Genomic DNA, 12727 nt, shown 5'->3' on the forward strand with positions numbered 1-12727 from the left:
GAAGACGAGAAATCCCCGGCCAATGCTTGCAAATCCCGCCCGGCGCAACCACGGACACGTTGTAGGTGACCCCGCAAGGCTTCACGGACTGACACCGAGGGTTCCCCGCCAACGAAAACGCACCACCGTGTGCGGCGGCACACCCTTCCGCGGCGGAGTTGCACGGCAAAATTGGAGATCTCGGGTGAATGACTCGGGGTCGCTGGTAGTTGAGAGGAGAGCGGAGGGGGTTTGGCTTCGATGTTATAGGGCGTCCGCGAGGTGAGTGGAGCTGATGCCGCGAATTGCGCGTGGTTCGGTTGCAACCGCACGACGCGAGGAAGAGGGAAACCCCGACGGGTGGGTCCCACCCGTAAGCGGATTCAGAGAGAGCGCGGCGCAGCGGTGCAGACTGACGTAAGGGACCCACCAGCAGTGAATGCGGCGCGGCGCGAGAGAGACATCCGCGGTGCGGGTCCCACTGGTCAGTGCCACGACGCGCGCTGGAGTTCACAACTGGGCCGCGCAGTTGGCTTCCCTCGGTGGGCTAAAATATGGTAAGCCGGCCCAGGTGAGGTTTTTTTATCTCTTTTTTTTCTTTTCCTTTTCTTATTTTTCCTTATTTCAATTTGAATTCAAATGTTGTTTGAAGTTCATGCTTAAGTGAATTTCTCAAATTCAAGCACCATTATGAACAGGTGAATTTAATTATTTATATATCTTTTCCTTATATTTATATAGTATTTCTCTCCTCCCTCTCTAATTTTAACCCTAATTCCAAATTGGGGTTGATTCCACATTCCAAGCCATTCTTTTGTTTCCATTATTATTGTTACTGTTATTGGAATGCACAAGCAAACAAAAATATCCAGCATGATGCATATATTTTTTTATCGTTTGTTTTAATTCATCTCTCTTAGTTATAGGTATGCTCTTTTTACGATGCAAATAAGACATATAAAATAAAGAGACCTCTATATATTCTTTTTATACAATTTTGAGTATTACAAATCCTACCCCCCTTAAAAATAATCTCGTCCTCGAGATTTAGGAAGGACTACGGAAAAGATGGGGAAAATCTATGCGAAGCTCTTCTTCTCTTTCCCAAGTTGCTTCATCTTCACCGTGGTGGCTCCATTGCACTTTGCACATCTTTATAACCTTATTTCTCGTAACTCGAGTCAATGTATCAAGAATCTTGATGGGGTACTCAGCATAAGTCAAATCCTCTTGAACACTAAGGTCATCCATTGGTAACTGCTCTTCAGGTACCCTGAGACATTTCTTTAGCTGAGATACATGAAAGACATCATGAACATCCGCAAGATGATCCGGTAACTCCAATTGGTATGCAACATCTCCCACTCGTTTTAAGATTAAGAAGGGTCCAATAAAGCGAGGGGATAACTTTCCTTTGACTTTGAATCTTCTCATACCTCTGAGTGGTGACACCTTCAAATAGACATAATCTCCCTCCTTAAACTCAAGCAGTCTTCTCCGGGTATCAGCATAGCTTTTCTGCCTGGATTGTGCAGTTCTCAAATTCTCCCTTATTTGCTGGACTTGCTCCTCTGCTTCTTGCATAATCTTAGGCCCAAACAACTGCCTTTCTCCAGTTTGATCCCAATACAGTGGAGTCCTGCACTTTCTGCCATACAAAGCCTCAAACGGTGACATCTTCAAACTGGCCTGATAGCTATTATTGTAAGAGAACTCTGCATAAGGTAGACTCTTGTCCCAACTTCCACCATGCTTAAGGGCACAAGCTCTTAACATATCTTCCAGCACTTGGTTAGTCCTCTCAGTCTGCCCATCAGTCTGGGGATGGTAAGCCGAACTAAAATTCAATCTTGTATCCAATGACTCGTGCAATTTCTTCCAATACCGAGAGGTAAACTGTGATCCCCGGTCTGACACAATCTTCTTTGGCACAATATGTAGGCATACAATCCGTGTCATGTACAACTCTGCCAACTTAGCTCCTGAATATGTGGTCTTCACTGGAATAAAGTGGCTACCTTAGTTAGCCTGTCCACAATCACCCATATAGAATCGTATCCAGCGGACGTGCGGGGTAATCCAACAATGAAGTCCATGCCAATCTCTTCCCATTTCCGCTCAGGTATCTTCAGTGGGTGCAGTAGTCCGGCTGGCCTCTGGTGTTCAGCCTTAACTCTTTGACACACATCGCACATAGCCACATGTGCAGCCACATCTCTCTTTAGTCCATACCACCAATACTTTTGCTTCAAATCATGATACATCTTAGTACTCCCAGGATGGATAGAATAAACTGAATCATGTGCCTCCTTTAAAATAGTCTCACGAAGGCTTTCAATATCAGGAACACATATCCTGTCCTTGAACCACACAGTGCCTTGTTCATCTTCCGTGAATTCCGGACCTCTACCCTCTGTTATCAGATCCTTGATCTCCTGAATCTTAGCATCACCAACCTGACCTTGACGAATTTCTTGCTCCAAGGTAGGTTCCAATTCAATGGTAACTCCTTCCGTATGTGTAACAATTCCCAGGTTGAGCCTCTCAAAATCTTTTGCTAATTCATCAGGTAGCTGGACAACGAAAGCGGAGTGAACATGCTCCTTCCGACTCAAGGCATCTGCAACCAAATTTGCCTTGCCTGGGTGATAGTGGATCTCCAAACCATAATCCTTAATAAGCTCCAACCAACGACGTTGCCTAAGGTTGAGATCCTTCTGAGTGAATATGTACTTCAAGCTCTTATGATCCGTGTATACTTGGCACTTAGTTCCCATGATGTAGTGTCTCCAAATCTTAAGTGCATGCACAACTGCTGCCAGCTCTAAGTCATGAGTGGGGTAGTTCAATTCATGTTTCCGCAACTAACGAGACGCATATGCGATCACATGTCCTTCTTGCATGAGCACACATCCCAGTCCTTGGCCACATGCATCACAATAAATGTCAAATCCCTTCCGTAGATCTGGCATAATCAATACTGGTGGTGACATCAATCTCTTCTTCAATTGATCAAAGCTTTCTTGGCATTTCTCATCCCACTTGAATTCTCTTCCTTTCTCCAAAAGCGAGGTCATAGGCTTGGCGATCTTAGAGAACCCTTCAATAAACCTCCGATAATATCCTGCGAGTCCCAAGAAACTCCGAATCTCAGTAACTGTAGTAGGCACTCTCCACTCTATAATCTCCTTGACCTTAGCAGGATCCACTACTATTCCTCCATTAGAAATAATATGACCAAGGAATGGCACCTTGTCAATGCAAAACTCGCACTTGCTAAACTTGGCATAGAGTTGATTATCTTGCAGCTTCTATAGCACCAACCTTAGATGTTCTTCATGATCGCTTTCACTCTTAGAATAAATGAGAATATCGTCGATGAACACCACGACGAATCTGTCCAAATACTCCATAAACACTTTATTCATCAAATTCATGAAATAAGCTGGTGCATTGGTTAATCCAAATGACATAACAGTAAACTCGTATAATCCATATCGGGTTGAGAAAGTTGTCTTAGGAATATCCGATGGTCTAATCCTCATCTGATGGTATCCTGATCGGAGATCAATCTCCGAGAATACCCTAGCTCCTCTCATCTGATCAAACAAATCCTCAATACGGGGTAATGGATACTTGTTCTTCACCGTGACATCATTAAGGGACCTATAATCCACACACATCCGTTGTGATCCGTCCTTCTTTTGAACAAACAGAACCATTGCTCCCCAAGGTGAGGAACTCGGTCAAATGTACCTAGCCTTTTGTAACTCCGTTAATTGTTTCTTAAGTTCCTTTAGTTCTTCTACGGACATCCGGTACGACCGTTTGGAAATAGGAGCAGTCCCAGGTAAGAGATCAACAACAAACTCAACTTCCCTATCTGGTGGCATCCTTGGTAACTCCTCTAGAAAGACATCCGGAAAAATCCCTAACTGCACGGATGTTGCCACCCACAAACTTCTCATCTACTAAGAATGCCGCTAGTCTGATGGTGGTAGTTACTGCAATTTCAACTTCAAATCTTTATCCTTTGGAATTGGTGAGTTCTATGGTTCCTTTAGCACAGTGTATAAACTGCCTTTACCTTTCTTAACCACGACATACCAAGGATCACGTCTATAGTGCTCTCTTCTAACACTATAGGGGTAGCCCATCTGGGTTAGAAACAGAGGGTAAGAAAGAAAGAGTTGTAGACAAGGCATGTAATTACGAAGCATGTTACTTTGGGGGATTTATTAGCTAAGTGTGTCACCTACTAAAGCTAATTCATTACCTTATGGTGGTACATGCTAAGATGCCCGTCTATACTATTTCAATCAATCAAAGAAGCAAATCAAGCATTTATCATCAGAACAATCAACCAACATTTTTAATAGAGAAAATATTTTTTTTATTTTGTCTTAGGTTCCCTATCTCTTAAAAAGGTCATAAATGTAGGATTCCAAGGTGTGAAATCCATCTTGTCTGAAGGTAGAAAAGATAAGAATGATCAGAGTAGAATAGTAGAAGGTGAGACAGGATCAAGGTAAGTATAGAAAGAACTAGAGTAAGGTAAGCATAGAATGAATCAGAATGAGGTAAGTAGGTAAGAGTTTTGTCCATTTCTATCTAGGTTTCGTCCTACAGTCAACATTTGCGCTGATACCACTTCTGTCACACCCGGCTTTAAGGAACAAGGCCAGGTGCATCTCATACATGCGCCAAGAAGACAACATATATAATAACAGAGTGTATAGAGATAAATGTCATAAAACATCAGAGTATTTATTACATAGCGGAAGACTTATTACGAAATAAAATAATAAAGATAAAACAAACTAAGGATCGTTGGCGCCAATGTCAACTAAGAAACGCCACCTAGATCAAGTTGAATGCCTCAGTGTTAAGCGGCTCCTCTTCGACCACCTGTTCTTCTCCTGTGGGGGGGTGGTGTGAGACAGCAAGAGTGAGCTCACATACGTTCATAGCTCAACAAGTCGTGGGGAATAATGTGGCATGAACTCACCAAACGTGGGAGTTCATGTAGTGTAAGGCTGATCAATGAAATAGAGGCTGAAGCTGAGCATTGCTTTTATAAGTTGGTCAAAATTTTATTAGCAATTACTAAGTGTAAGTAAATACCAAACCTTAATAATAATAAAGAAAAGTAATGGTAAAATAATCCCAAATGCGATGCAAATGTCAAATTAAATTTAAGTTCCATAAATTAATCATGTGAGGGTCCGAGCCGCTCATGACCGTGAGCACGGCTAGTATACTAGTTTTACACTCTGCAGAGGTTGCGTATCTTTACCCACAAGTCATGTTACCCATCTGCCAAGAGACGGCCAATCCCATACACCTCTACCGAGGAGGCGAGGCAGGGTAACACTACGAGGCCTTTACAAAGTTCCACTAGCTTCAGAAATCCCACTATAGTTTATAGGAAGCTCCAATGCAGGGTTCTTGCCTGACCGCCATCGCAGCAAAATCAACCAAGGACCTCCCTACACTGACCACTCCCCTATTGCCCTTGCCCTTTCGGGTAAGGAAGACCTCCACTAGCTTTCCTAGTTAATCAGCCAAGGGCGTCCCATTAAACCCTTGTGGTAGCACTGTTTTCCCGGGTGGTCGCTCCATGTTCCCATTAACATAATGATCTTAACATGAACAGTAATAATAAAAGAGAATAAAAGAGTAATTATGAATAAAGTATCTTCATACCCAAATCCACATAAAGCAATAGCAGGTACTACTCAAAGAAATATTTCAGTGGTGAACAAGGTATAAAGATAGCCAAAACTAGGGTAACCTATTGGGTCCCATCAAAATTATCCTATGCAGATCATTATAATTAATAAGAACATGGCTGGGAAAAAGTAAGTGATCAAGGGCACAACTTGCCTTCAATGAGCTCCTGCTCAGCAACTTCTACCTGCTGAACCTCAGAATCCACAGTGGCTTGCTCGTCTACTCGCATCAACACAGTACATACATAGTATAGCAAAAATTAACATTGCACCAAACATGTGAATAAAATACACAATAAAAATCTACGCGTTAAAATAAGAACCTAGGAATAGGAATCATTAATTTTGGAGTTATAGATTTTGAATTATGAATTTCCAAAGGTTTAATGTGCTTGAAATAGGATTAAATGAGAAATAAATTCTCTTATTGTTTTCATGTTAAACAGAGACTCTAGGTGATAGATATTAATATTACAAGATTTTATAAATTGAAATGGATCAATTCGGATAAAAAATGAATTAGATATGAATTTTCCAAGTCCCTAGAATTTATTTTGTACTAAAACCCATTCCCATATTCATTTTTCGGTTTTTATTATCCTTTGGACTGGGCCTCATTTCCTGGAAAACTCAGGGATCACAGTGAAAAAGAGTCCAAGACTCAGGGAACAACTGGTTGGACTGCGGGTCAAAACCCTAATTACTAGAGGGCTCTTTAACAAAATTGACCCACGAAGGGGTACGGATGTCTCTGGTCCGCCCGATTAGAAATCTAGGGCTCCGATTGACTCGATACGACGGCCGCCGTGCTTACACCGAGACCGTCGATCCCCAGATCGACGACGGAAAGCGGATCACCCTGGAACCCGATGGATCAACAATGCACGGTTCAGATCAGATTGCCAACACGGTGTGGCCGGACTCGATCGCCCGCGCTCATCCCCAAATCTACGGACCAGGTCTAAAACACGCGAAGAGTTCTTCCCAGGCTAATCTAGACCGCGTGTTCATGAATCAACGGCCAAAGCCTACCTTCCCCAACCAGCCGACATTGGACACGCCCGCGCTCACCTCCATCCACGGCGGAGACCACGCCGGTGGGCAAACGATCAGGCGGACCGATGCCCCACAAGCACAACCGAAGGTACCAACACGAACCTAACTACACAAGGAATGCACCAGAGGCTTTATTACCGTGTATTGAGCAGTGTGGAGTTTCCCCGTCCAGTAATGGCGGCCGCGAGGTGGAAGATGCGCGAAGACGAGAAATCCTCGGCCAATGCTTGCAAATCCCGCCCGGCGCAACCACGGACACGTTGTAGGTGACCCCGCAAGGCTTCACGGACTGACACCGAGGGTTCCCCACCAACGAAAACGCACCACCGTGTGCGGCGGCACACCCTTCCGCGGCGGAGTTGCACGGCAAAATTGGAGATCTCGGGTGAATGACTCGGGGTCGCTGGTAGTTGAGAGGAGAGCGGAGGGGGTTTGGCTTCGATGTTATAGGGCGTCCGCGAGGTGAGTGGAGCTGATGCCGCGAATTGCGCGTGGTTCGGTTGCAACCGCACGACGCGAGGAAGAGGGAAACCCCGACGGGTGGGTCCCACCCGTAAGCGGATTCAGAGAGAGCGCGGCGTAGCGGTGCAGACTGACGTAAGGGACCCACCAGCAGTGAATGCGGCGCGACGCGAGAGAGACATCCGCGGTGCGGGTCCCACTGGTCAGTGCCACGGCGCGCGCTGGAGTTCACAACTGGGCCGCGCAGATGGCTTCCCTCGGTGGGCTAAAATATGGTAAGCCGGCCCAGGTGAGGTTTTTTTATCTCTTTTTTTTCTTTTTCTTTTCTTATTTTTCCTTATTTCAATTTGAATTCAAATGTTGTTTGAAGTTCATGCTTAAGTGAATTTCTCAAATTCAAGCACCATTATGAACAGGTGCATTTAATTATTTATATATCTTTTCCTTATATTTATATAGTATTTCTCTCCTCCCTCTCTAATTTTAACCCTAATTCCAAATTGGGGTTGATTCCACATTCTAAGCCATTCTTTTGTTTCCATTATTATTGTTACTGTTATTGGAATGCATAAGCAAACAAAAATATCCAGCATGATGCATATATTTTTTTTATCGTTTGTTTTAATTCATCTCTCTTAGTTATAGGTATGCTCTTTTTATGATGCAAATAAGACACATAAAATAAAGAGACCTCTATATATTCTTTTTATACAATTTGAGTATTACAGGTCAGGACACACAGCTCGAGCAAATCCGCGAGATGCAGGCCAGGCTCGACGAGGAAGCAGGACAACTTGTGCAGCTCCGGCAAAATATCGGCCAGGAGTGGGCAGGCCGAGCACCGACCGGAGAAGCGCGTCATCTGGCCCAGGATGTCCAGCACCGCATCGCCGACGATGCCAGGGCAAGGCTGCCCCTGGCTTCCAGTGGGGTCGGCCAGAACCTGGCTGCAGCAGCAATACTACTCCGAGCGATGCCGGAACCATCCACCACCATGGGGCGACGTATCCAGGGAGAGCTCAAGAATCTCCTGGAGGATGCTACGGTCCGGCGGGCCGAAAGCTCTACCTCCCGAAGGCAGGGGTACCCCCAGGAGCATCGCGTCGCGACTTCCCAATTCATGCGGGAAGCCTCGGTCCACACCGGGCGCACGCGGGACACAGCGCCTGCGGCCCTGGGTCGCCTCGGCAACGAGCACCACCACCGCGACCGTCGAGCCCACCTCGATGAGAAGGTGCGCCGAGGCTACCACCCCAGGCGTGGGGGACGCTATGACAGCGGGGAGGATCGGAGCCCTTCGCCCGAACCGCCCGGTCCGCAGGCTTTCAGCCGGGCCATACGACGGGCGCCGTTCCCGACCCGGTTCCGAACCCCAACTACCATCACCAAGTACTCGGGGGAGACAAGGCCGGAACTGTGGCTTGCGGACTACCGGCTGGCCTGCCAGCTGGGTGGAACGGACGATGACAACCTCATCATCCGCAACCTCCCCCTGTTCCTCTCCGAAGCCGCCCGAGCCTGACTGGAGCATTTGCCTCCTGCGTAGAACTCCAACTGGGACGACAACTTCCAGGACACATACGTGCGCCATGGGAACTCCTGGGATCTCCGAAGCTGTCGCCAGCAGCCGGGAGAATCCCTGCGGGACTACATCCGGCGATTTTCGAAGAAGCGCACCGAGTTGCCCAACATCACCGACTCAGATGTCATCGGCGCGTTGATGGACATCGCCACCAAGTTTGCCTCTGGTCAGGAGGCGGTCGAGGCCATCTTTCAGAAGGACAAGCAACCTCAGGGGCGCCAGCCGGAAGACGTCCCCGAGGCGTCCGCTCAGTGCGGCACCAAGAAGAAGGGCAAGAAGAAATCGCAAGCGAAACGCGACGTCGCCGACGCAGACCTTGTCGCCGCCGCCGAGCACAGGAACCCTCGGAAGCCTATCGGAGGCGCCAACCTGTTCGACAAGATGCTCAAGGAGTCGTGCCCCTATCATCAGGGTCCCGTCAAGCACACCCTTGAGGAGTGCGTCATGCTTCGGCGCTACTTCCACAAGGCCGGGCCTACGGCGGAAGGTGGCAGAGCCCACGACAACAACAAGAAGGAGGGCCACAAGGCAGAGGAGTTCCCCGAGGTCCATGACTGCTTCATGATCTACGGTGGGCAAGTGGCGGACGCCTCGGCTCGGCACCGCAAGCAAGAGCGCCGGGAGGTCTGCTCGGTGAAGGTGGCGGTGCCAGTCTACCTAGACTGGTCCGACAAGCCCATCACCTTCGACCAAGGCGACCACCCCGACCGTGTGCCGAGCCCGGGGAAGTACCCGCTCGTTGTCGATCGTCGGCAACGTCAGGCTTACCAAGGTCCTCATGGACGGAGGCAGCAGCCTCAACATCATCTACGCCAAGACCCTCAGGCTCTTGCAGATTGATCTGTCCGCGATCCGGGCCGGCGCGGCGCCCTTTCACGGGACCATCCCCGGGAAGCGCGTCCAACCCCTTGGGCAACTCGATCTTCCCGTCTGCTTCGGGACTCCCTCCAACTTCCGAAAGGAAACCCTCACGTTCGAGGTGGTCGGGTTCCGAGGAACCTACCACGCAGTGCTGGGGAGACCATGCTACGCCAAGTTCATGACTCTCCCCAACTACACCTACCTCAAGATCAAGATGTCGGGCCCCAACGGGGTCATCACCGTTGGATCCACGTACCGACACGCGTACGAATGCGACGTGGAGTGCGTGGAGTACGCTGAGGCCCTCGCTGAATCCGAGGCCCTCATCACCGACCTGGAGAGCCTCTCCAAGGAAGTGCCAGACGCGAAGCGCCACGCCGGCAACTTCGAGCCAGCAGAGGCGGTTAAGTCCGTCCCTCTTGACCCCAGCAACGACGCCTCCAAGCAAGTCTGGATCGGCTCCGAGCTCGACCCCAAATAGGAAGTCGTGCTCGTCGACTTTCTCCGTGCGAACGCCGAGGTTTTTGCGTGGAGTCCCTCGGACATGCCTGACATACCGAGGGATGTCGCCGAGCACTCGCTGGATATCCGAGCTGGAGCCCGACCCGTGAAGCAGCCTCTACGCCGACTCGACGAAGAAAAGCGTAGAGCCATAGGCGAGGAGATCCACAAGCTGATGGCTGCAGGGTTCATCAAAGAGGTATTCCATCCCGAATGGCTAGCCAACCCTGTGCTTGTGAAAAAGAAAGGTGGGAAATGGCGGATGTGTGTAGACTACACTGGTCTAAACAAAGCATGTCCGAAAGTTCCCTACCCTCTGCCTCGCATCGATCAAATCGTGGATTCCACTGCTGGGTGCGAAACCCTGTCGTTCCTCGATGCCTACTCAGGGTATCACCAAATCAGGATGAAAGAGTCCGACCAGCTCGCGACCTCTTTCATCACACCCTTTGGCATGTACTGCTATATTACTATGCCATTTGGTTTGAGGAATGCAGGCGCGACATACCAAAGGTGCATGAACCACGTGTTCGAAGAGCACATTGGCCGAACGGTCGAGGCTTACGTCGATGACATCGTAGTCAAGACGAGGAAAGCCTCCGACCTCCTCACTAACCTTGAAAGGACATTCAAGTGTCTCAAGGCAAAAGGCGTAAAACTCAATCCCGAGAAGTGTGTCTTCGGAGTCCCCCGAGGCATGCTCCTGGGGTTCATCGTCTCCGAGCGGGGCATCGAGGCCAACCCGGATTAAGGAAGACCGAGCGCTTCACTTGGACCCCCGAGGCCGAGGAAGCCCTCGGGAACTTAAAGGCGCTCCTTACAAGCGCGCCCATCCTGGTGCCCCCCGCTGCCGGAGAAGCCCTCTTGATCTACATAGCCGCAACCACTCAGGTGGTCAGCGCCACGGTCGTAGTCGAGAGACGAGAAGAAGGGCATGCATTGCTCGTCCAGAGGCCGGTCTACTTCATCAGTGAGGTACTGTCCGAGACCAAAATCTGCTACCCGCAAATTCAGAAGCTACTGTACACGGTAATTCCGACGCGGTGAAAGTTGCGACACTACTTCGAGTCTCATCTGGTGACTGTGGTGTCATCCTTCCCCCTGGGGGAGATCATCCAGTGCTGAGAGGCCTCGAGTAGGATTGCAAAGTGGGCGGTGGAGATCATGGGCAAGACAATCTCGTTCGCCCCTTGGAAGGCCATCAAGTCCCAAGTCTTGGCGGACTTCGTGGCTGAATGGGTCGACACCTAGCTTCCAGCAGCTCCGATCCAACCGGAACTCTGGACCATGTTTTTCGACAGGTCGCTGATGAAAACAGGAGCGGGCGCGGGCCTGCTCTTCATCTCACCCCCTCGGGAAGCACCTCCGCTACGTGCTGCGCCTCCATTTCCCGGCGTCCAACAACGTGGTCGAGTACGAGGCTCTGGTTAACGGGTTGCACATCGCCATCGAGCTAGGGGTTCGGCGCCTCGACGCTCGTGGCGACTCGCAGCTTGTCATCGACCAAGTCATGAAGAACTCACACTGCCGCGACCTGAAGATGGAAGCCTACTGCGACGAGGTTCGGCGCCTGGAAGACAAGTTCTACGGGCTCAAGCTCAACCACGTCGCCCGATGATACAACGAGACTACGGACAAGCTGGCTAAGATAGCCTCGGGGCGGACAACGGTTCCCCCGGACGTCTTCTCCCGAGACCTACATCAACCCTCCGTCAAGACCGACGACACGCCCGAGCCTGAGGAGGCCTCGGCCCAGCCCGAGGCACCCTCGGCTCAGCCCGAGGCACCCTCGGCCGCCGAGGGTGAGGCACTGCGCGTCGAGGAAGAGCAGAATGGGGTCACGCCTAATTGAAACTGGCAGACCCCGTACCTGCAATATCTCCACCGAGGAGAGCTACCCCTCGATAGAGCCGAAGCTCGGCGACTGGTGCGGCGCGCCAGGTCGTTCGTCTTGCTGGGTGACGGAAAGGAGCTCTACCACCGCAGCCCCTCAGGCATCCTCCAGTGATGCATATCCATCGCCGAAGGTCAGGAGCTATTGCAAGAAATACACTCGGGGGCTTGCGGTCATCACGCAGCACCTTGAGCCCTCGTTGGGAACGCCTTCCGACAAGGTTTCTACTGGCCAACCGCAGTGGCCGACGCCACTAGAATTGTACGCACCTGCCAAGGGTGTCAATTCTACGCAAGGCAGACGCACCTGCCCGCTCAGGCCTTGCAAACAATACCCATCACCTGGTCGTTTGCTGTGTGGGGTCTGGACCTCGTTGGTCCCTTGCAGAAGGCACCCGGGGGCTTCACGCACCTGCTGGTCGCTATCGACAAATTCTCCAAGTGGATTGAGGTCCGACCCCTAAACAGCATCAGGTCCGAAAAGGCGGTGGAGTTCTTCACCAACATCATCCATCGCTTTGGGGTCCCGAACTCCATCATCACCGACAACAGCACCCAGTTCACTAGCAGGAAGTTCCTGGACTTCTGCGAGGACCACCACATCCGGGTGGACTGGGCCGCCGTAGCTCACCCCATGACGAATGGGCAGGTAGAGCGTGCC

This window comes from Zea mays, chromosome 3 (genome assembly GCF_902167145.1).
Source record: "Zea mays cultivar B73 chromosome 3, Zm-B73-REFERENCE-NAM-5.0, whole genome shotgun sequence".
Lineage (NCBI taxonomy): Eukaryota > Viridiplantae > Streptophyta > Magnoliopsida > Poales > Poaceae > Zea > Zea mays.